The 23,739-nt window shown below is 44.3% G+C and overlaps 1 pseudogene across 1 annotated transcript in view; it reads left to right on the top strand.

The window, feature by feature from the left end:
* Nucleotides 1-23,739, top strand: part of LOC146796554 (cytochrome P450 3A5-like) — a 152,356-nt pseudogene that overhangs the window by 112,966 nt on the left and 15,651 nt on the right. The window contains exons 9-11 of the transcript XR_014969636.1: nucleotides 1,392-1,479; nucleotides 13,819-13,979; nucleotides 20,592-20,818. The product of XR_014969636.1 is annotated as a cytochrome P450 3A5-like (transcript). The remainder of the gene's footprint in view (nucleotides 1-1,391; nucleotides 1,480-13,818; nucleotides 13,980-20,591; nucleotides 20,819-23,739) is intronic.

Below are 23,739 nucleotides of genomic sequence, written 5' to 3'. Positions count from 1 at the left end.
CTTAGGATAACTTTACTGTACAAAATTGAGGAGGATCTATATCTCAAGTACAGAGGGAGCAGACAGCTGAAACATGATTTGATTCAAGAGTTGCACCGATTATTATATACAAGACCCAAAGAATTGACTCTAGCCACATGCCCAAGCCTTATTTTCATTGTATCACCTTTTTGACTGGCAGTTATCAGGGCACTGTAGTAACAGCAGGAGATGTGTCACAGAGTGCACTTTCTAGGCTTTTCATATATCTCTTTGATGTATAAAAGTGGAGGAGCACTTTAGTACTCACCCCAAACGTCATGCAAGCTTGTTGCCACTTGGGGCATGTTGTACAACGTTGGCACTAGAAAGGCGCATCCATTGATAGCATGACAGCAGCTTCGATGAAGAAAAAGTTCCACCTTTAGGGTGATGAAATACATGTGCTATCGATATTGTAAATAATTTGTTGTAAATTCAGAAAAATGGCAAGCATGAACGCTATATGTTGTGTTATTCTCGCATTTGTAAATATGCTCGGAAATATGTTATGCATATACTCAAAATCAGTATCTGAGAAGCAGTTATTGCTCACAGATCTTGGCACTGTTATTGAACATACAAACTTGGGAGTGGTGCCACCCAAATATTTGGTTTAGTTTATATCCTTTGTGGTTCCCCCTCTAGCTTTTGGGGGTTAGGGGTCTTTCGATCATTCTAGTAGCCTACAAAGATATAGGCTACATTGGACATAGCAGCTTCCATCATTCTATACAAAAAGCAATTCTTGATTAACACTATATAAACAATAGTGTATGTGCGGGTATAGAACCCATAGCTGCTGTACATTTTGTAGTAGAAGTGGATTCTAATTGGCTTTTAGACCCACAACTAAACTAAACTAAGCTTGCTCCACAGCACACCACCCTCAGCTCTGTCTGAGCGCTCTCAGGCACAACCGGGAGAGTGTATCTGTTAGAAGCACAGACGTTTAGGGATCCTCAGAAAAAGATAGCGAATTTTAAATACTGTTCTGCACTTGGTAAACTAGGTTACCCTAACATATGTATCTGCTGATAGTCCATGATCTCCAACTACATATCAATACTCAAGATTTTCATAATGAATATTCATAAGATAAACTTCAATGCAATTGATCTAAATAGTGATTGATATGAATATTTACTGAATATACTGAAGCCCCTACTGGGTAGAGGCTTCACAGTATTTATGCTGCAAGAAATATGTAGCTGGCTGGCTGCACCTGCCAAGTATACAAGATTATCATTTAGCGTTGACTTCCAAAGCTCACCTGTACTTTTTCAGATCAATGCCTTAAACAATCAAGACTGTCAGCTACTGTGCTGACAGCCCAAGATGTCTCTTACTTGGATCTCCTTTTGTGGTTCCAGGACCGGGTGGATTTTATGCAGCTGATGGTTGATTCCCAGAAAGTGGGAAACGACACCAACTCCAGTGGGGACAGTCATGAATACAAAGGTAATAGCAGATAAAATGCATCTGTCAAGTTTGCTGCATGGAAGAATGAGTATAATTCAGCCAATTTACAAATGCCTTTGAAAACTAATAGCGCTTTGCAAATGTACCTGGAAAATATGCTTTTAAAAGAGATTATTTAATATGGAAATATTTTAAAGAAATGTTGTGCAAAAATAAAATGTGAGTGAACATGAATTTTGCCAACAGTTCTTAGCAGACAACCCTATCCTAAACCACCATCATCTCCAGTTACTTTGATCAAGGGGGCATTCCAAGAGCGGTACATGGGCATTCTCATTCGCCAACCCACGGTTTCTTGCACAAAGTCCAATTTACTAACAATAGCAGACAGGGTTTTCCGCCAAATAATAATGCCTCTTTGAGATTAGCCTTAACTTGGAGAAATGCGTTTATTTCTCCAAACATTTCGGACTTGCATGTGTGCTTCATTGCATAGCACATATTTAAACTGGGAAAACTTTTTAAATTGTTCTCAGCTTAGTATGTTAGAGGGGGAATGGCACCTTCCAGTACAAAACCTATGCTAGACATAACTCACATTCCTTTGAGCTATGGTGTAAAGGTGTGTGCGTGCACTTGATTGTGTGCCTGCACGAGGGCTGGAGCTGAACAGTGACAAACAGTGCCATATCTTAGCAGATATGGCACTGCCCTGCTCCCTCCCTCTGGTGCATTGTGTGATATATCTTTGTAAATCTGCCTCATAGCATTTCGACATCTGCAGTTTGGATGACTTGTGAACAAGCCCAGTCAGATGTTTTTTTCCTTAAATCCCTCAACGTTCCCTTTGGTGAGGAAACAGTTTGAGGATCCATGCTCAGACAGATTACAGAAATGGGGAGTAGAAGTGAAGAATGTGTATGTCAACAGTAACTTTACATAAGAAAGTCCTTTGAACATCAAATTATTAATTTCTATAGTTGAAAAAGTGAGCATGGAAGTTAAGTCAATTCTACCTCAACTCATCTGATGGGCATTCCAAAACGCATAAGTATACCTCATTCATGTCTTTGTTGGCCTCTGTCTGCCAGCTGCTACTTACAATTTCAAAAGACCGTCGACCTAACACTCGGGCAGTGCTTTACTTGGTTTCAGTAATGCCTTCCCCATTCAGAGGAAAATCAGAAGAAACAATACATTCCTGTGGGGCGTTTTTGTTTTCTATTTAACTTTGATCATTATGTCCATTTTTCTTTAGTTTTGTGCCTTTTTTTAATGCATGTTTGTCTTTTTAATTCTTTTGATTTGGACCGTTTACGTTCTTTATTTCTTAACTGTATTATTTTTGTTTGAGTAGATTTTGATCGATTAGCATATAAATTGAAATACTGTTAGGGGGATATTCACAAGAACGTGCGCTAAACATCACCAAAAAATGCTAATGCAACTTTACAGATCGCAACCTATCGTGGGAAAATAACCCAGTGTCAACGTGGAATTCACAACAAGGCAATACCATGCAATAGTCTGCCGAAACTGCGGCCATTGTCCGCGATACAATCATCTTGACGGAGATAAAAACACAAACCACAAAAACGTGCGATGCGCCCATTCGCGATGAGGAAAGCAGGGATAAACACCGCCAGGCCCGCGACACACATGGAAGGCAGGAATAAGCACAACAAAAGCCTGAAAAAGAAGGACAAACCAAACAGAAAACAACAGCCAAGCACAATAGAGGCAACCCAAGTCAGCAGACAACCCCACAAGCCCCATTGGCAACAAAACATTGTACATGGCAGGCCATCTTGGACAAGGTGAATGCAGCCTGAGAGCGGAGGAGGATAATGGAAGAAAACCAGAACATCCGGAATGATGCGAAGGGCAGAAACAAGCAGAAACCCGCCAACAAGAAGGCAGCAATGCACACCGGAGGTGTGAGTCCCGCGCCACACCAGGAGCTGGGTGACATGGAGGAAATGGTGTCCACCACATCAGTCTGGAGATGGTGGCAGGACTCGGGACCGGAAACTGCCCAAACAACAGCAACAGGGAGAGGAACCAGCAGGGACTAGCAGGGGCAGGGGGAGATGGGCACAATGGCACACATGCACAATTAAGCACAGCACAACTGCAGATGAACCATGCCCAAGAGTAACAACACCAACCAGGAGCACAAGTCACACAACCCGGCAATATTACACCACTGAACAAGCACAGAAGTGAAAACCACACTGCCTGAAAGGGAGAAGGGTGAGCCAAATCAGAGCTGAAGGGACATCTCACACACAATGCAGCACACACACATAGGAAGCAGAGCACCCCAACATCAAACACAATGTGGTACAAACACCAACATTTGCACAACCGAACACAGGACACAAGGGCACCCGCCTGTGGCCGGTAAACGGCCATACGCATCTGGCTAAGCACGAAACAGTGACATGATAATGCACAAGAACACACCCACAGTCCTGATGGGGTAGCAAATAATGCACATATGGCAGGGAGCCAGAGAGTACGTGACACACACATTGGCATACAAATCAAGACACAACACAGTTAGAGACAAGTGAAAGTGCGGAAACTTTATCAACAAGTGCGTGTCAGTACGGCCAAGAGAAGTGCCATGATATGCAGACCAATGCAGCAGCATGTTTGAATGAGGAACATAGGAAAGCGCCCATGTCCACCTCAGGGGAGTCCATCACCAACACAAGTCAGTGCGTTGGTTGTCCGCGCCTGGATCATGAGTCCAGGCCAATGCAGCCATGTCTACTGTCGTCTTGGGACATGTGACCAGATTTCCAACATGCAACCAGGCGTCGTGACACGTGCAAGGGGTTACATCCAGTTGTGTCTGCAGGTACCTTGTCACTAGTCCATGAACGCGAGTGCAGCTACTTAGGCCAACATCTCCAATGAGCGATCGTTGTCCACCACATCAGACATGTCGTCAACGTAATCCATCAGCTGACCCGGACAGATGTGCTGACTCCAACCACTGGACCCAGTGTGCACCAAAGCCCAATCGGGTAGTTGCTCAATGTGCTCACTGTACACGACGACTCGTGCAATCTCCCAGGTCCAGTTTCCAGCCTGCATGCGAAACATCCATGCATGCCATAAACGGGCATCACAGTGATACTCCTGGTCGTGGGCCAACAGGGGGCATACACACATGTCGTAATCCAGGTCGGCTACCGTTACGTTAGGGAGGCAGACATCCATAGACCACTCGAATATGCACGTGCTACAATGCAACACAGGCTGAACGCAGGTGACATCCGCAAGGTGGAAGCTCAGCCAGTAACTGATCCGCAGCACTGCCAACGGCAGTACCCCCAGTACATGCAGCAGACATGTATGGTACAGGTCCACGTGACCGGAGTCGAGCATGTGTCCGGCATGGTTTGCCATTGCGTCAGTGGCTCTGCTTGAAGCGGCACTGGCTTGCCCTGCGCCAGTCCTGTGGATGAAATGGTACAGCTCGGTGCAATGAGCAGTGTCTGTGTGCAATGGGTGCAGGCCTGGGGTGGGGTGGGAGTACGTGTGAAGGCCATTTCACACATGCTAACTACGACCAAGGACTTTTGCGTGTGAGATGTGTACACGTTGGTCTCACGTCGGGCAGTGCGTAGTATGGGAGTCGCAAGCAAATGCTATTGTATCTGTCAGGGGTGCTGGCCACATGCAAGTTCCTGCTCGGAGCTGCAGATGTACTACCGCCTGATAGTTCAGACAAAGGACCTTTCATCCCTACAGTAACTTCAGCATCTGCATGCATACAGGAGATGTACAGAGGCCTGTCGTGGGTGTGGTGGGATGTCTGTGACCCTGGGAATCCTTAATGATATACCCAGCACGTGACACATGAGCGGCCTCACTGTGTTGCATTGCCACACAGCTGCTCCTCCCTCCCACTAGCCCCCACACTTGTGTGCGCTGCACGGTTGCATCAAGAGCACACCTACGGCACACCATTGTAATGCTTGTCCGCGCATGTCCAGTGGCATGCCAACAACACTGTGACGCTGACCTTTGAAGGTGTGCGGCCACGTGAGTGTAGGCCAATGGTCCGGACAGGGCGGGCACAGGTGTACAGCCCATGGCTGGCTGTGATCGCACTGCGAATGAGGCCAGGCAACTGACTCATGCATCCACAGGACTGATACAAATAACACTCTGCATGCATGTGCCAAGACCCCGAGCGGTCTTGCGCTCCTACATGACCCTGTACGTGTGGGCCCCCCCCCTCCTGGTGCATGACACATTGCAGCATCGACTATTGTGGCCCTGGTGGCGACAACACCCCAACACAGAGACACACTTACCGCTTGTGCATGCAGGGGGGTGCGTGCGGGGCTACATGTCCAGGGTCACTGCCAACGCTGGGGTGACATGGTAACGTTGGCTGAAGACAGCACACTGTGATGTTGCAGGGCCCGTGCCCATCATGCTGACACAGTGACCACAAGGACACACCTGCTCAGATGGTGTGAATGGCTACGGGCACGTGCGCACGGCCACATTTATTAGCAGGCACACATACCGAGTGACACCTGTGTTGGATGTGTGTGGGGTGTGTGCACACCAGCTGGCAAGGGCTGCCTGGTGCAGTCAGAAATTGACAACAGTGTACATCGTAAAGGACACAACCATTCAACCATAAAGGCCCCATGACTTGTGCTGCACAGAGTTAGTGGCCCCGGATGCACAGCGTCCTGCACAGGCCTACCGCAACGGGCCGCTGACTTGCGGAGAACTGGGGCAGGGTCACGAGTGCAGAGCAGGTTTCCGTAGATGAGAAAGGGGCTTGTCGCGGGGTGCCTCGGTGGACAGTGGAAGGTGTACCCCTGTTAAGATGATGAAGTGGGGGGGTCAGCATGAGGGGAAATGTTTTCATTGTGGAATAGATAGTGCAGATATTTTGCATGTGTTTTTTGCCTGTACTGCATTGGACTCTCTGATACGATCTATAGAGAGGTTTTTGACAGAAATTACGGGGGTTCATGTTAAAATCTCTCAATCTATGATGTTGCTTGGAATTGGGGAAGAACTCCGCCAGGGGAATCTATTGTATAAATATCGTTATTTCATTTTTATGGCTACAGCGGTGGCTCGATTAGCGATAGTGTCACTTTGGTTACATCAAGAGGCCCCGTCTTTCGAGATGTAGCGTGCTAAGTTTTTCAATGTGTACAATATGGAATACAGTCTATATGCTGTTATGGTCCTCTTTGTGTTTTAGTTTATTAATGATTGATGTTTTGATGTATGTTTTCAATTATGTATTATGCATTTCGCTGCTATGGATTTCAAATAAAAAGAAAAAAAGGAAGGTGTGCCCCCACGGCATGATGCAGAGGGCAGGACCACACTGGGCAATATGGTGGAGATGAATGGAACTGACACATGTCGGACACCAAGTCCGATCCAGCCAGACAGTAAATATTTTTATTAGCATTTTGTCATTAACAGAACATGTTACCATTAATAAGCTTTTCAGTATTGCATATATGTTGTGTCTGTACAGTACTTATCAAGCGTATGACTGCTAGTTTACCAGAAAGGTTCCATTGTGTCCGTCGTCGGGAGACAACAGAGGTTATTGGTGCTGTCCATATCCGATCCAGCCAGATGAAGATACAGAAAACCACCAGGCCATGGACTCTGACTCCACCAAGGTCCAACCATATGGTGCCCATGACTCATTGCGCACAGAGTTAGTGGCACTAGTGCTGTTAGGGGATGCCGCCTGCGATGTGGCGTGTTCAATAGTGTAGACTCCTCCACATCTTACCCAAGACACAGTTCCACATGTGTGACCTACTGGACCACAGTGTAGGCCTGAGGCAGTGGTCCGCACGGGCCATTCACCGAGTGTCTCCGTCTTAGGTTGGATGGCCCCACCGGCCTGCGTAGTTCAGATTCACTGGCACCACGGGACGCAGACTTGCGGTGAACAGGGTTGATGGCACCAGGTCAGTTGTTGATAGTGTTCGATCACCTCCATGACTCTGATCCGGCTTTCGTTCGGACTGATCCGCATCTTCCTCTTACTCCTCTCCGTGCGTTCACTGGTGTGGACTCTGCCATTCATGATTCACGACTATGTGCTGGATGTGGGATCTACTGATCCTCAGGGTAGGCATGAGCCCTCATCCACGTGACGCCGGCTTGCGTTGAACAGGGTTAGTGGCACCACATGTCGCCGGCTTGCGTTGAACAGGGTTAGTGGCACCACGTGTCGCAGGCCTGCGATGTGCAATTATGCCTCACTGATCGAAGGGAGTCTGGTGCTGTGGCCGCTGCCACGGACTTGGAGTCAGTGCCATTCAGGACTCAGGACATAGTTCCACATGTGGGACCTACTGGGCCAAAGCGGATACCGGTGAAGTATGTCAATGAGAAAGGAGTAATGTGGGCCAGCGTCGGGGGGGGCAGCGATGGTCTGCGGAGGCCACGGGTCTGGTGCTTGGAAATTGCACTGGCACGTAGTGGGCCCTCTTTGACAAACGCTGGTGTAGGCAGGTGAGCGGAGCCTCGTAGGTGTGCTGGGGCAGGCATGACGGGTCTGGGGACCAGCGGCCCGGGGTGCAGCAGTCGCACAGAGACGCAGGCCCCACCGCGCTCAGCGCAGGACTCGTGGTGAGCTGAGAGGCGCCGTCCTGGCGTTGTCTATTCCGAATGAGAACCATGACCAGTGTGATGGGCTTTTTGTTCACCCCCCTACGCAGGCCTGGCGTATGCAGGTCCAACACTTTACGCACGCGCATGCAGGGGCGAACGTAATGTGCGACATTTCCGCATTCTGCCCCACAGCCTGTGGGGACATGGTAGCGTCCACTGGCCAGTACACTCCAAGCACCAGCAGTTGATCTCCACATGGCCATTTCCGTGGTTTGCTCTCTGTGGTCTGTCTGGCACCTCCATGGCACACCTGGCATTGGGAAGGTTCACATTCCTTAGTCACTTGCCGCTCTCGCACATGCCTGCTCCATGCCTCTCCTCACATCCTGCTATTGTGTGTCTGTGGTGCTATGCCGTGGCTGGGTTGTGGGCATGGCAAGGCCGGATTCCCGAAGGAGTTGTGTTGTCGTGTCTGGTCGGTTGGCATATTGTGTGTCATGTTGAATGTAGTTGTGCTGCATGCCCATTGGCAGTGTTGTGAGTTGCATTACTGTGGGCTGGAGGTGTGTGGTGTGTTTATTTAGGACTTACCAACGGGCACAGCATTTACGTGTGTGCCATCCTGGGAGTGCTGGGTGATGATGGACTGTCGGGAGATGTGAGGTTCATGCAGTCTGCCTGGGGAGTTGGCCACGACATTGTTGAGGAGTCCTGGGCAGTCCACTATTGCCGGCACATTCATGGTATGCGTGTGCTTTCTGTTGTGGTAGTTGTGTGCAGTGTGGGCAGGGGGCACGAGGGGTACATGTGTGCACTTGATTGTCCCTGACACGTGAGGGAATCCAGCTATGGTGTAGGGGCCTTGCTTGGTCTCCAGCTGCTCCTGCGCAGTGTGGGTGATGTGGGGGTGCTGGGGTACCAGGCTGATGTTGGCATCCAGGACAGGTTTGATGACCTTGGATGATGTGGCTGGCTGTGTGACTCCTCCGACTCTGGCAGTTGTTGGTTGGATGGTACCAGAGGCCGGCATGTGCTGCACAGCCGGCAGCTTTGTCTGCGGAGGGATGTTGGTTGAACGCTGGGTTCTTACCGTCAGGAGGTGGGGGATTTGGGTCAGGATGCGGGGAATGGTTGTCCTTTTTGGCCTGTAGTGGGCAATGTCCTCCTCTGGCGTTGGATCTTGGCGGCAGGAGCGTTTCAGGTGGATCCACTGTCTTTGTGTACGCTGCCTCTGTGGTGTTCCCAGGGAGGGGGGGGGGCGGTGGCGAGCCTGGGGTGGTTGCGGTGGGTGTTGTGGCACTCATGGGTATCCGCGTTGCATGATCATTGTCTCTATGGCATCTGTGGGTCTTCCGGTGTGGCTCTTTGCTGGGCTCCCTTTTATGCTGTAGGTAGTCGTCCTGCTTAACACCAGCAAAAGGCAGGTGTTAATTCCCTGCTGCTACCGCGGCTTATCGCCTATTTTTGCTTCGCATCACAGATCTGGCAGTTCGTTGTGAAAGTGGTGTTGTGGTTTTTACGTCTGTTTTTGCACAGGAACGCTTACTCTGCATCTCATTAGGGTTAGTTGGTGGTGTCCACCGTGGAGATAAATTTTGGGGCAGTTATCGCGGGAATACTGGCGATGTCTGCAGTTTGCACCAGCTTGTGAATGGGTGTTAAATCTATCTTCACTTTTGATGCGTTAAGGTGGAGATAGATCAGAGATAAGTCCTTGAGAATATCCCCCTTAGATTGGTAACACGTGCAGGCTTGCATGCGCGCGTGGTTTGTCATTATTATGATGTTACTGTCTCTCCTATGTTAGAGTGGCCGGGTAACTTGTTGTGTGCCGTTGTTTCTTTGTAAGTGCATACTACTGTTGATCTTATGTGCATCTGTGTGCATAGCCTGGTATTCATTCAATAATGTTTAATTTGGGTGTTCCACGTTCGAGTGCGCTATTATAAGGAGCGCTCCTCAACCAATTTGAGTCAGTTGGAGTTTTCCTGCCAGTATGCGATCATGGACGTGGGTTCATTTATTTACACCCATAGTCCTTATCAGGCTCTCTATTTTTGCCCTCACCTTCAGAATGAAAAAAAAAATCTTTACTCTGCAACAGTGGCATCCTTCACTGCCTTTGAGGTAGACTCATTATAGTTCTTCCACATTCTCATCATGTAGAAATGAAGCATTTTCAATATTATATTCAACTAGGCCATAGTTGTTGCTTACTTATCTTATGCAATTTGTTGTATTATATATTTGAATGCAGGGACAGAAGCAGCAAAATCCCAGGTGGGCGGCACGCTTTATTAATCACAGATAATTAGCTTACTGTTTTAAGCCACGCCCTTAATTGCATCGGACACGCCGTCTTGAGAGACCCCCCCAGTTTTTTTTATCCCACTTAAAGCACTTGATAGACCTGACTCTCAAACCCAGTAGATTCTTAGGCTGTTAAAGGTTCAACAGTTGTATGAACACTAAAAAAAGAAACACCCCTTCCTAAGAATTGGATATAACGAATGTAACGATGAGGGTTACAACTATGTGTGCACCAGAGAGTAATATCTAGTAGATAGTTATTAACTTGCAATTAATAGTCTCCTGCTCACTTCCTAGTGGCCCACCGTTAAAGCCACCTGAATACAAAACTTTTGAATTATAATGGAAAGGAGCGGAGTAATATTACATAATATAAACAAATAAATGTTGTAGTACAACAAATGAATTTATATTATTTGTTTTTATTTCTCATTCTTTATATTTCTTAATATTGTTCCTTCCTGATTTTTTCAATTATTCAATCATTAAATAGTATTCCAATCAACTAATACATTGGTTTTCATCTAAACCTATACATGTACAACTGTTACATTAATTCCAACTTACAATATTCAAAATTTCAAACAATATAATAAATCCGTTGAGTGAATATTGCTCAATGTACATAGCCATACAGCCGATGCGTTTCGTCCTGTCTAGGACATCATCAGGGCTGTAATGAAGGAGAAAAGAAAAAAGAATATCGTATCACTCTCCATTATTCCATGTATGATTCTTACTAAGTACCTATACAAGGAAGAAATGTATCCCTAGTATACAGAATATACCTACTGAACAATACAATCATTAAAATAAAAATCAAAAATATCCATTTATGATCGAACAGTGTTAACAATTATTTTCCATTCTAGTGATGAGCTAATCGCTACTTTGACCCCTGATTTTCCAGTTGTGCCCTTGGTCCCACCCATGGCCATATTATTCCTTTCATGTGTTCCATTACAGAGAGGATAACCTACAACATCCTGCCTATAATATAACTGTTTACAAAATCAACATTCATTTAAGAACTCACAATTTATTATCAAACTTAAAGATATAAGCTCCAATTCAATTTTATATTTTCCAAAAATTGACTGCAGAGGATACCACTGGAATTATTTTATTCCAAAAAATAGTGGAGCTCAGAATCGCTGTTTAAACCCAGCTCCACTGTTCTACACAGTTAAATAGTCAGTGAACAGGAGGATAACAAACAAGTTGAATTTGCAATAATATTGATGGAAGCTTGGAGGTTTCAAACGGATAATGGCGATTATAAGCAACTGAGCGGGATCATTGGATCAGATGTGGGAGTTGTGAGGACATAAGATTATAGGTACGATAAGGAAATTGGACGTGTCAACTTACTAATGGAAGGATGGAAAGGATTGTTATTACTAATGTATCTTTTGTTATATATTTTAGATTAATCAATCGTGTACAGAAGGATTGATTGGGATAAAAAAAAAATTGGGTGACATTAAACAAAGCAACGGAAAACTAAGAGGTGAATTAAAGTAAAGGAAAGCATAGTTGTGCAAGGATTGTTCCATGTAATATGAAGGTGAGAAATAATTATTAGAGAAATGCAAGCTTTTGGATATTATTAGCAGGAGGGGAGAGGTAGAGTGGTTTTATGACAAAAGGGTCAATTTTTGGAAAATATTAAATTGAATTGGAGCTTATATCTTTAAGTTTGATAATAAATTGTGAGTTCTTAAATGAATGTTGATTTTGTAAACAGTTATATTATAGGCAGGATGTTGTGGGTTATCCTCTCTGTAATGGAACACGTGAAAGGAATAATACGGCCATGGGTGGGACCAAGGGCACAACTGGAAAATCAGGGGTCAAAGTAGCGATTAGCTCATCACTAGAATGGAAAATAATTGTTAACACTGTTCGATCATAAATGGATATTTTTGATTTTTATTTTAATGATTGTATTGTTCAATAGGTACATTCTGTATACTAGGGATACATTTCTTCCTTGTATGGGTACTTAGTAAGAATCATACATGGAATAATGGAGAGTGATACGATATTCTTTTTTCTTTTCTCCTTCATTACAGCCCTGATGATGTCCTAGACAGGACGAAACGCGTCGGCTGTATGGCTATGTACATTGAGCAATATTCACTCAACGGATTTATTATATTGTTTGAAATTTTGAATATTGTTAGTTGGAATTAATGTAACAGTTGTACATGTATAGGTTTAGATGAAAACCAATGTATTAGTTGATTGGAATACTATTTAATGATTGAATAATTGAAAAAATCAGGAAGGAACAATATTAAGAAATATAAAGAATGAGAAATAAAAACAAATAATATAAATTCATTTGTTGTACTACAACATTTATTTGTTTATATTATGTAATATTACTCCGCTCCTTTCCATTATAATTCAAAGCCTTCCTAAGAATTGGTTCGCTTCAGGACAGACAGCATACCCTGGTTCAAGCGCCAATAAGAATTTAATGGGAAATACTAGGAGTTAAGAACTATGCAAGCGAGATTCCTCAAAGTGGCACTGTTCTTTTCGCAATCAGAAGAATACTGGGTCATCTGAGAAAATAAAAAGCCTTTGGATGAACCACTCAATATTTTTTCCTTGGTGAGATGATCTGTCCAGAGGATTCTCAATTTGTATTACACAGCTATACAATGCGCCGGAAGATAGAGGTGATGGACTCTTTAAACTACTCCAAACGTCATATTTGCAAGTATTGGTGAGAATGTGATAATTTGATATGAACTTTTGAATTCCACATTTTTGGTTCACAGATTAAAAAAGTACAACAGCGCCCCTCCAGGCACTTCACAGTAGTAAACAAACCCTTATTGGGCCATTTAAAAGTAATGTGCATGAGGGTCCACTTCAAGCCATATTATTAGTCAAGTAAGTCATGCCATAAATATATTGTTAGTGGAATGGCTGAAGGATTTTAAATGTGAGCCCTTAAGTTGTTGGCAACCTTTGGGGAGATGCCGGGAGGAAGGTGAAGACCATTAAACGTCCTGAGATTCATGTGGAACCAAACCATCGAGATTTGCATCCTGTTGATGTGCTGTTTCGAAAAGGGATCCCTCTTTACAATTAGTCTCTAGGAGCACAATAGAGCTCATAATAATCAGCCAATCATGATGCTTTTGTGGGAAGCTGCTTCGATGTGATTGAACAACAACCGAGGCCTTAGTGCCATGCTTGGATTGAGGCTCATCTGTTCAAAGGAGCTCCTAGACAATTTTTCAGAGTGTTTATTATTTAACATGTTTTAAGTTTGTTTATTTGGCAGGTGGAGGAATGTTTCCCAACAGGTCACCCTCCACGACTATTACACAAAGTTATGCATCTGGCATTGTCCTGCCCATCAATTTTAAATTATTACTTAATCATCTCCTTTAACCTATGTTTTGGTCTTCTCAGCGCTTACAGATTCAGAGATAATGGCTCAGGCCATCATCTTTATATTTGCTGGATATGAGACCAGCAGCACTTCGCTTAACTTCCTGTCATGGCACCTGGCAACCTATCCAGAGATCCAGAAGAAGTTACAAGAAGAGATTGATAAGGTGCTTCCAAACAAGGTAAGTCAAGTTCCTGCCTCATAAGCAAGGAGTGTGTGACTAGCCCTATGCAATAAAGAGCTGTACAGTACTCCTGGTGATGGGGTGAAAACTATCTATGGCCCTTCGTTAGTGTCCAATTAAGTAGCGACTGTAAATCTGGACATTGATAGAGAAGAAAAAAAGAATTATCGAATAAAAAGCGAAATTCTGTGAGCAATTTAGAGGTACAGTGTACACCTGCAGCTATGTGGAAAGGAATGATCTATGACAATTTCCAAGCTATAAGCATATAAGAAAACATTGTGAATATATAGAGTAGATTCTGATTTTACTAAGAACAAAGTTTACCAAGCCCCCATCTCACCATACGGTGGCATATCACAGTATTAGCACTGAGAATTGAACAGAGAATTTGATGGAGGAGACTGAACAGTTAAAATAGGTAAAAGCATGTAAAATGTTTTTACATATGTACGAAACACAAAATGCAATTCAGTAACACGTTACAGAATCGCAATTTGTGTTTTCGATTACATATTTGAAAGGGGCGTGTTTAGAGTGTCCCTTCCAAATATTGAATTTCAATGGGATGTATGAATGTTTTACGACTGAATTAAGATTTTGAAACAGTGTTGTTTCTTTATATGCTTCCATGCTCTCAGCAGTAATGAGCTTGACCACCGGCCTTCACTGGCCAGCTGCATATCAGAGCCAGGTGCCCGTTGGATGATGGCACAGCGAAGAAGAGGGAAGCCCAGCAAAACTCCACCTCAGTAGCTATGTCTTCCTCATGTTTCCTGCCTGACTTTGAGTTTGGTCTGCAGATGTTCAGTCTGGCAGAGTTACAATCTCTGCGAGTGCTAGAAGTTTAAGCTCTGATTTACTAAAGTTTCACGCAACGCAGTAAGTTTCCCACCATTTCCATGTAAATCTTTCATGGTCGTAAACGAGTGATCCTAGAATTGGCAGATGTTCCAGTCTATGTCTGGCTGCCTCAGAATAGGACCTTGGTGGAGGAGAAATCGAATGCGGAGTTGTTTCCACCAGTTGATGTATGCCTTTCATCTGGCGTGCGTTAAAGTGGGTGGCTATACTGACACAGGTGTAAATGGGAAGTGCAAACGGGAGTGACACTACGGGGTATATGTACAAGCCCCTATCACCACCACAACGTCACTTTTACTGACGTTGTGGTGGCAATAGAGGCTTAGCCTTATTAACAAGGCAGTATTAAGACACTTAATGTGGCTTAAAGCTTCCTTGTAAATAAGTCCCCCTTTCAAGCTCTGGTTAGCGTGAAAGGGGTGGGCAGTGGGTGTTGCAGTGGGCATTCCACCACAACACCCATTGTTTTTTTACGCTGCCCCCTATGTACAAGGGTGGCGTACATAGGAGGCAGGGCAAACAAATTAGAGAAATAAAGCAATTGACTGACTGACTGACTTTCATGTGTCCTGCATTAAGCAGCACACAAGAAAGTGACAAAATGGCATTTAAGGATTGTTTATGTGCAGGAAGGGAAACCTTCCTACACATAAACAATCCTCGCCTGAACATAGACACCCTTGCACTATGGTGCAAGGGTGCCTGCATTGGCCTTACACTGCTAAGTGTAGCACCATCGCAGGGGGAATCGCAAGGCTACACCATTTGTTGTGAATATGTTGCAGCCTTGCGTTTCAGAAGTGGCGGAGTGAGGCTTTAAGCCAGGAAGGCTAACGCCTCTCTCCGCCACTTGCTTGTAAATATCCCCCTACGTTTGGCAGATTGTCCCTTACCACAGTTCTCTAAATCATGCTGGTGATCTAAACGTAACCTTTTTTCAGGAACTTCAACAAATTCATGTTAAGCAAGAGAATTAGTGTGCTAAAACAATGTCGGAAATCTCGCTGGGGACATGTTGGTAGGATTTGTCTTCAAACATATTACATGGGATATATTTCTTTTATTTACCTATTTAATATAGACTGTATTAAAAAGCAGATTTTTAGGATCCTTAATGCCAAAAAAGTTCATAATATAGATAGGGCCCTAAAAGTAAATCCAATACAGATTTGTACTGCACCTGTGCCCTCAACATTTCCTGCCTACCTGTCCATGTTGTAGAATACATAAAGAAATGTACAGTCTTTTGCTTAAATAATGCCAAGTGTTATATTAATAGAGCACTTCCTAGCACTGTGTTGTAACACTGAACATAACAGCTGTACTGTTGCAAAATCAGTACTTCTCCATTGAGAGATTGTGAAAGGATAAAGGATTGCGACAGTCTTTTTGGGGTTTTTATCTCGGACTTGGAGGTTACATAGAAGCACCTGGAGAAAACAATTGTCTCGCTGAGCTATCATACATCACACTTTATTCAAGATAATGTTAGTGAATACACGCTCCAGAACTAACCTCATTAAGGTTCATAATTAAAAATGTTTTTTATAAACAATGCGTATAAATATACAACCGTAAAAAATAATGTTGTGAAGGCGCTCAATATCTCTCAGTTTTCAATGCATTCATTTTATAAGTGTGTGCCCTCAACTGGGAGATTGGTTTAATGCTTGGCACTATGGTACTTGCAGTTCATCAAACTCCTTTTCATTCATTGTATCATTGCAAACCGTAACTGATACTTTTGTTTCATCTGTTTTTTTAAAGTCTGGTGCCCAGCCTGCACTTTAGTGCGGGCTGGGGGTTAGTAGGTCTCTCCCTTGTAGGTATACTTTTGTACTTATTCTTTCAAATCATTGAAACAGCATACTAAGTTAACCAGCATTACCAAAGCTAGTAGGTCTGGCTTTCAGGTGTTAATGCACGCAGTGTTTGTGCATGCCTCTGCATGCATTAAACATAAAAGCCAGACCTATGGGCTTTGCCACTGCGCGGCTTTCTGAGAAACAATGACAGCTCGACGTGGCATCACTAGCCAGTTAGATGCTTGCGACACATGGGGATGAAGAGGTCTGATGGGGTGCCCTTCTACTCCTGGCCTGCGAAGCGAGTGGCAGGGTGTGATGTTCAGGAAGGATGCAGCCTGACTAATATTGGCCAGGACATGGCCTATGGTCTCACATTAGTAGTCCTCAAAATATGGTTTACCCATAACCCGCCACCGCAGGCACCTGTCAACAGAATCAGTCACACCTGTGGTGGTGTGGGAGACTACAGCAAGGCTTATCCTGCCATCTGTGCTTGGTTAGAAGGATTGCAGGCGACTCCAGAGCCTACATAGATCTGCCAAGTGTGCTGCTGCCCCTCAGAAGAACCCATGCCCGTGGAAATGATGGTCTGCGTGAGCCCAGGGCAGGCCCTATCTCCGAGAGAGTGTAGTGTTGGCCCAGGCCTCTGCAAGGAAACACAGAGTGTTCTGCCGGCTGCTGCAGGGCTGGACAATGTTAAACTGCGACAGAAGATGTTAATTAACATTCAGTTCATGGGTGGGGCACAAATATAGTCTCCCTAAAGTATAATCAAGCTAAAAAATCAACCTCATAGGTTGCCGGAAGAAAGTCTTAAGGCAATCTCAGAAGCCGGGCAGTGATGAAACTACACGCCGGGCGGTGCTCAGTACCAGAGATTGCTAAGGGCTGTTGTTCCAGTGCTGAGCACCATCGCTGTGGTGCTTTCGCCCTCCATTTGTGCTTGTTGTGCTCCAGCCTGGAGGACATGTGTGGAATGTGCAGAGGTGATGGCCAGAGACAGACTTCCTTGCCTGTCGAAACTGCATCTCCCAATGCACCTTCACACAAAGGGGCCGATTACGATGTCGGACGGACTCAGGTCCGTCCAACATCGGTCAGGAGCCATAACCGACCGACCTGCTGTCGTCGGTTACGGCCCTGCAAGTACGGGTTCGGTCGCACTCGTATACTTCAGAATGGGAGCATGCATTCCGAGCGGAATGCATGCTTGCATTGTGAAAAGCAGGGGTGCAGTTCATCCCTGCACCCTGTGGCCGGCACCCCAAGGTGCCTGCCACCGGGTGCAGGGATCCACAGAGGGGCATCGTAGGTGCCCCCAGGCCGCCTTTCGGCAGCCTCGCACCCACGAGGGCCCTATTGGGGGGCCCCAAAGACAGTTTCCGACTGCCTTTTCGTGCCGGAAAGACCGGCACGAAAAGGCAGTGAAAAACTGCCATTGTACTCCCTCAGTCGTAAAAATGCGGCCGGGGGAGTACTGGGGGATTTCCGAGCCTGTCATCAGCCATCCGGAAATCCGAGTCAGATTCCTTTCCGACCGAGCCCATCGGAATGACTCGGTCTGAAAGGAATCAGGCCGACACGTTCCGATTCGGTCGGAAGGGCTCCGACCATCGTTCGAAGCCCTTGCAGCCGAAATAGGAATCGGGCCCAAAGTAGCTAAATGCACTAACTCCCAGTGCTTGACACTTCTCACACCCAATGGCTGTCCAGTGGGCTGAATCAAAATGTGAATGACAGCAGCACCAGTGGTCGAAGAGGCCTGACTCTTTGCCCACTGTCTGTTATTCTGTGGGCTGTTCCTAAACACAAATGACGCTCCAAGCAAGAAATAGCTAATCTAAAGCCTCTCTCTGTGTAATATTATTTTATATTACATAGGATTCTGTAATCCATGTATAAATACCAGTCTCTAATTTATTTATAAACACCGACTTGTGACGCACCCAGTCGCCGATTATAAAGAAAAGAAGTTATAGTTATAACTCCACTGTTATAAGTTAGTACAGTCGATTTCCAACATCACAGTGGCTGCTGCCAGAGCCAGCAGCTGGGGTGAAAGGCAGATCAAGTCAAGGAGCATAGCCGAAACAGCTGTTTAAACTAAAAAACAATGGAATTTTGCTTTTCTCTCTTCTGCTCTATTTGTTTTAGCTTACAAGCAGAGAGAACATGTTTATTTTTTGCATTCATTAGATAGTTGGAGAAAAGGCAGAATCTTTCTGCATATCTTGACATATTTAGAACTACCACAGCTTTTATTTTTACAGACTTCTATTGAACTGTTTCTAATATCTGCTTGCAACAAATATGTAACAGGTTTTTGATTTGTTTAATTTTGCATTACAGGTTTTATTTTTATTCCTCATGTTTGCAAACATGCTCGCTCTTTCTATGAAAGAGCTATGCGCCAAGGATATAAGTGGTTTGTGGGAAAGGTGATAGTGTGAACATCTATTATGTGGGATAAAGTACCCCCTGTCTTACATGATAAGGATATTGCATGCAAGCCACCTCAGAGTTCTATAACCTTATAAAGGAACTCAGCCTTTCGCCTTGTTCCTCTCTATGGCTATGGAGCTCCTCAGTGAGTTAAAATAGCCTTATAATGTCCAGCAGGGGGTACTTTATCCCATATATAATACATGGGATTCTGCACTCCCTGTACAAACATGTCTCTGATTTCTTTATAGTACATAGGATTCTGCAATCCCAGTATAAATGTCTGTCTCTAATTTCTTTGTAATGGGCGACTTGTGATGCACCCAGTTGCCGATTATAAAGAAAAGAATGTCGGAACTCGACTGTAATAAGTTACTGCAGTCGAGTTCTGACGTCACAATGCCTGCTACTAGAGCCAGCAGCGCAGATGAAAGTCAGAGCAGGTCATGGAGCATCTGTTTAAAGCAACAACAAGGAACATTGCTTTTCTTCTTCAGCTATTTCTAGCTTACAGTGACTAGCAGGAAGAACGTTTATTTTTTGCATTCCTTAGATAATTATAGAAATGTTAGAAACTTTCTGTAAGTTTCTACACATTCTAAGCTACTGTGGCATTTTTTTTAAACTGACTTTTATTGACTTGTGTCTAATATCTTTGTTCATCAAAGATCTAACAGGTTCTTGATCTGTTTAATTTTGTGCTAGAAGTTCTATTTCTACTCTTCATTTTTGCTAACATGCTTTCACTTTCATAACTTAGAACCAAGGTTTTAAGTGGTTTGTGGGAAAGGTAACGGTGTAACCATATATTATATGGGATAAAGTATGCCCTGTTGTACATGACAAGGACATTGCAAGTCACCTTGGAATTCCATAACCTTATGAAGAAACTCAGCCTTCGGCCTCGGTCCTCTATATGGTTATGGAACTCCTCTGTGACTTGCAAAATCCTTACAATGAACAGCAGGGAGGACATTATCCCTTATATATTGTGTATGAATTTAAAAAGTACATATGCTAGACAGCAAATCTAAAAGTAACACCTTGCTTACTAGCTCACCTCACTGGGATTAATAACACTCAAAGCAGACTTAAATACGGCCACACCACCATTTTTCATACTATAAAGTCTCACTTCCTTCTGGTGTTGCCATTCGTTTGTGATTCTGGGGCCCGGCATCCTTCACCAGAAGAGCAGAAGTACTATGGCAACTGCCTTTTGAAATTTTTGAAGCATATTACAAACTGGTGGCACTTGCCTTTACAATGACTAAAATGACTCTGAGTACTGAAAATTTGCCAGAAAAGTGTCAGAAAACAGCATTTAAACATGAAAAACAGTTAATTACATGTAACAAAATGACAAACACGTAATGATGGGATAAAAATAAGACTCCTAGCTTGCTCACTCGGATTACACACTTTGAGTGTTGCCAAAACATTGTTTGTACATTGCACCACCATAACTTACCATTTTCTCTATATGTACTTCTAGGCTCCTCCCACATATGATGCACTAATGCAGATGGAGTATCTCGACATGGTTATTAATGAAAACCTGCGGCTCTACCCCCCTGGAGGACGTATTGAAAGGGTCTGCAAAAACACCATTGAGATCAAAGGAGTAACCATTCCAAAAGGCGCTGTGACATTAATCCCAGCCTATGTACTACACCGAGACCCCGATTACTGGGAAGAGCCTGAGGCTTTCAAGCCCGAAAGGTAGCGCCAACCTTGGGGCTGGGGAGTAATGGGAAAGATAGAATTGCAGAGGGTAAAGAAGAATTGTTAAGAGCAAAGTGCAAAAGGGAGCACCAATAAAAATATTGCTTCAACCATCATTAGAACACTGGAATGCTGAGAGCTCCTTTGAAGACAATGGAGTAGCTCCGGGCTTGTAGTGGCTAGTATGAGCCTTCTGCACCAACATTCCATTGTTTGTCTTCTTGTTTCTCTTTTTTTAATTCAGAACATTGGGTGAAATGTTCTAATAGCCTTATAGCCCTTGTGCCTCAGGCTGTACAGGTGTTTAAAGGCCCTCACCCTCGTTATAGCCCTCCGCCTGCTGCTGGGGTCTATGACTCGGTTTCAGGGCCTTTAACAACTGGTATATCACTCCGCAGCGGGATGTAAGGCTATATTATGTGCTGCAGCACAGTATAGGAGATTGTAAGTCAAGTTAATGAACCCGAGAATTGGCTGTGCTTGCCTGGCTAAAATTAACACTGATCGTTACCAGAAGGATGCATGCACTGAACATAAATTTGATAGTGACCTAATTTTCCTAAGATGAGTACAAGGTGTTGTCGTTGGGCCGCTTCTCCTTTGGGAATTCTAGCGGGGTGTATCGAGTCAGGAGACATCTCCTGAAAGGGTCAACATTTTTTTAAAGGACCACTTGTTAATTAACAGAACCGAGGCTGTTTAAAAACAAAAGTTTCTAGTAGAACATAGGGTGCATCACAAAATAACAGGTAAGTCGCAAAACCTTGTGTGAAATCTGCACCCACTATTGTGATTGCCTTTTTGAAAACTAGGCACAGTGTTTAATTTGAGCTGGTGGTATCTGGTGGGGACAACCAGCACTTATTTTGGGGGACTGGCACCTATTGGTCCCTATCAGGTATTTACAAGGCGCACAAATGGGTAAAAGGGAAAGATGGAGGAACCGAAAGACTGCAAAGCCGTCAGAGAAAAAGTGGTAGGGAGTGTCTGGTAGTAGATTAAAGACTACAAACCTTGGTATTCAGCTTGTCATCTTTTAATTGCTCCGGCTGCCGCCTTTTGTGCAAAGCTTTGGGCACCGGAGTCCCTGACAATTTATTACTTCCTACCTAGGCCACAGTAATTAATTGCACTTTGGACTACCTAAATATCTCCTGAAGTGCCCCCAAAATTTCCAGACTGCAGCAGCTATCTCAACATCTGTTGTAATCACCCCATCACTAGTCATCTGGTGGAGCTTCACTAGATCAAGCAGGTTTCAAGGTTCTCCGCCCAGTGTACATGGCCTTCCACAACACAGGCCCCAGGTATTTGTGTAATTCAATTGACGTCTATGAACCCATCTGCTATTATCCAGCTGTAATCTGATTGCAATCTGGCCAAGATTCTGGGTTCAGCAAGACGATTCCAAGTGGGACACTATTTCAGCTTCCTGGCTCCTATGCTTTAGAACATCCTTCCCTTAGACTTTTGCCATTCCTCTCTCTTATGAATCTGTGTACAGAGAGAAGCTTAAAACCTGGTCATTAACTCAATAACACACTTTACTGTTGTCCAGAGTCTAGCTATTTGGCACCAGGATGCACCACTGTGGGTAGCAGATTGAGGTTGATTTAACAAGACATTCAGAAGGGTCCTGAGGTTGCAAGGATGAAACAGACAATAAGACAAGACTACTGGTAGACAGGTGTTAAACCTTGCATCTTTGGCGTTATTTCCCCAGTGTTTTTGCTTCTAACTTCCTGTGTTTTTTTACTGTGTGCTGCATTTCGTTTTTTTCTGGTTTTAGGACTCTGGGCACTTTAACACTGCTGACCAGTTCTAAAGTGCTCACTGTGCAAATTGTATTAGTTTATCTATGATTGGTATATTTGATATACTAGTAAAACCCTACTAAAGTGCACCAGGTGTGCCCAGGGTCTGTAAATCAAATGCTTCTTGTGGCCCTGCAGCACTGATTGGCAATTTTTCTAAACTGGTGTGGACTCTTTTTTGTAGTGTTTCTACTGTGTTACAGTGTGTGAATGTGCAAATGTTTTACACATTGCCTCTGAGAGAAGCCTGACTACTCATGTCAAGCTACCATGGGGATGAGCAGGGGTAATCTTGGCTTTGTGACTCCCTTACCCTGCCTAGAGTTAGGGTCCATACTTGGGCAGGTTGTAATCCACTGCATACTAGAGACCCCATTTTTAACAACAGGTATGAACTGGTATGTAGTCAGGGCAGTCAGATGTCGCTTGAAACCTTTGCAAGGCGGCAAACTTCCAAAGGTGATTGAGGCACCCACGGTTCTGCCACTGCCACTGAGTGGTACAGTGATCAAATGGCATTGGATATCTTGGGTCTCATTTGTGTAGGTGGGAGTACTCTAAAGTTTGTTTTCGGTGCTAGTAAACCATTTTTTCAGGATGGAAAGAGGTGTGGGCCTAGATTATTGTCTCTTATTTAAGGACTTGGGGGCATATGTATCAAGCAAATTTTTAGTCGCAAACGCTGCGATTCGCAAAATACAGCGTTTGCGATTAAAAATTCGCAAAACGGGATGTATGAGCCACATCCCAACGCAAATTTAAGGAATCGCTAATTTAGCGATTTCTTAAGTTTGCGTAGGCATTTAAGAAATCGCAAATTGCGATTTCTTAAATGAAATGTAACACTCACCAAAGGATTGCGATTAATCCTTAAGAAATCGCAAATTACCACCAACTACTAGTTGGTGTTAATTTGCGATTTCTTTTAAAAATGCATGTTTTGTAATTTTACAAAGTGCCACGTGACGCACATACATGCCCTTAGGGCATGTGTGTGCGCCATATGACCACACATGCTAATTTCAGGGGTGTATCAGGGTGTCATCTTGACACCCTTGCACCTTTGAAATTATTCTCAAATAGCGATTAGCAAATTGCGATTCG

The sequence above is a fragment of the Triturus cristatus genome, chromosome 10 (assembly GCF_964204655.1).
Source record: "Triturus cristatus chromosome 10, aTriCri1.1, whole genome shotgun sequence".
Taxonomy (NCBI): Eukaryota; Metazoa; Chordata; class Amphibia; order Caudata; family Salamandridae; genus Triturus; species Triturus cristatus.
Note: the sequence above shows the minus strand (reverse complement) of the source record. Positions and strands in the feature narration are given on the sequence as shown.